This window comes from Euprymna scolopes, chromosome 35 (assembly GCF_053919585.1).
Source record: "Euprymna scolopes isolate OS-2025 chromosome 35, ASM5391958v1, whole genome shotgun sequence".
NCBI lineage: Eukaryota > Metazoa > Mollusca > Cephalopoda > Sepiida > Sepiolidae > Euprymna > Euprymna scolopes.
Window position 1 is genome coordinate 4,862,501 of NC_136516.1, and position 2,500 is coordinate 4,865,000.

Below are 2,500 nucleotides of genomic sequence, written 5' to 3' on the forward strand. Positions count from 1 at the left end.
ATAATGGTGAAATTTTTCTCTTACAACAGAAACATTCATTTCGAATGTGCCTCTGTCATATCAAAGAAGTTAATAAAGGAGTGTGAAACGTTCGATGACCAGCATTCATTCGTGAGCAACGTCGTGTCTCCTTTCTGGTATATATATATATATATATATATATATATATATATATATATATATATATATATATATATATATATATATTATAATCCACTACAGTACTGTTTCGCTGTTTCACAGCTCATCAGTGCGGCAATACAGCAACTACATTAAGCCAGGATCGAAAATAATGAATAACTAACAAACTTATAAGAATATATATATATATATATATATATATATATATATATATATATATATATATATATATATATTATATAAATTGTTTTTTGTATGTATGCATTAATATTTATATCACAAACCTTTTTTTTTCTATTTGTTTAAAAAGAAAATACAACTTTATTATATATGAGTCGTGGAATTGCACAATCATTTTAATATATGCCTATAATTGTTACATCGGTTTTCTATTGGGGATAATCATCTTTAGTAAACTATTACATGTAATTATATCCATGCAGATATTCTACATGATTTATAATTGCGGGATATTTGCGTAAAAAGGTTATAATAAACACAAACCTCTTTTTATACATGTTTCTGTATGCGTATATATATATATATATATATATATATGTATATATATATATATATATATATATATATATATATGTAAAAAAAAAAACATTGACTACTATACTGCTCTGTCAGTGTTTGGTCGCTAAACATGAAACTATATATATACTGAGTATTCGAAACCATGCGAAACTTAATATGGTTTTAGCCGGGAAAATCGATTTTAAATGTGAAAATGAAAAAAAAAAATTGGAATTTGCCAGGTTACGGTAGACAGACGGTAATAGGAATATGCATGCGTAACTTAATAGCTATTATGTCATGTTTTAATTTTAAGCCTTGCAGCAAACATCTCTTCATAGCTAAGGAGTTGGCATCAAAGGAAAAATTAGATCGTAAGCTAAACGTTTTGGTTTCGATTCTCGGTGGTGACGCACGAGCCAATTTTTAAAAACTATTTTAATTATTACGACATATTGGATACAATATAATATAATGATAAATACGAATTCTGGATAAGTCAAAATATCATATTTAAGCCGATTTTACGACCGGGCAATGCGGGGACACCTGCTAGTATATATATATATATATATATATATATATATATATATATATATATATATATATATAACTACTTCATTTAATCACATAAATTAATATACGAAAGTATAATTTTATGCGTTTTTACTTAAACAGTGCTCAACACATAGGTTAAGTTAGGTAGTAAGTTGTAAAAATATTCCGTGAATCAGAATATTCCGCGTTTCCTCCACGCTATGATTCGTCAGGCTTATTACATTGTTTTATTTTTTATATTGTATTTGCGTTCGCTGAATTGCACATAAAAATCCTGTGAAACTCTTATTTCATTTTTACCGACGAGAAATCCAGCAAAAGATAATTTTATAAGCCTGACGAATCTTAGCCTGGATGAAATGCAAAATATTCCGCCTAGCTTACTTGCCATATAATTTTATAAATTACTATATATATATATACACACATATATGTATATATATAGTAAATTATAAATAAATATATATATATATGCCAATTAAGCTATATATATATATATATATATATATATATATATATATTTATATATATATATAATATTGGATTTTCATGTCCATTGCAACGTATAAGGTTTAAAAAGTAAATGTTTTCATTCATTCATGTCTTGGCCTTAGATAACATTTTAGTCCGGCAACAAATGGTTTGCCCCACATACGTTTTTTCTCTGTCCGAATTACTGTACATTAGAATTTTTTAAAATTCTGTCATCAGAAATTTGCAGGACATCACCAATCAACCGAAGTTACTACTTAATAATGAATGACTCATTTTTAGAAATATTGAATTTAATTAAAATTCCAACATTGAATACATTGTCTCGAAGATGCAGACAGCTTTTCTGAAAGACATCCAATTAGTGAATATGATGCCTGTATAGAGTTCAAGGCTCAGAGCTGTACCTGAGGGTTGAAATCACAACAGCCCGGTAAACCATGATTTTTGTGTCCAGGCGAGTACCTCGTTTAATCCACAAACGTTGACGAACTTTCCAAAGGCGGAAGTATCGTTAGCTATTCTGTTAACATATTATTCATCTAAAGACACACTCGGGTTAAGGAAACGACTTGATATAGTTTAGTGTTTTTCCGTCTTCAATTGTCTTACGCGACATCTCTGCTATTACACCTTCCGATTGCGTTTGAGTTTGAGCAGTCGTGATGCATTACGCAAATACACATAAATATTATATTTAATTCAAACAGAAAATGACACGTGTGCATTCAATTTTTGTTTTTTTCTTCTAAACTGTTCGTTTCTTGTATGTAAGCAAAAATATACTCGA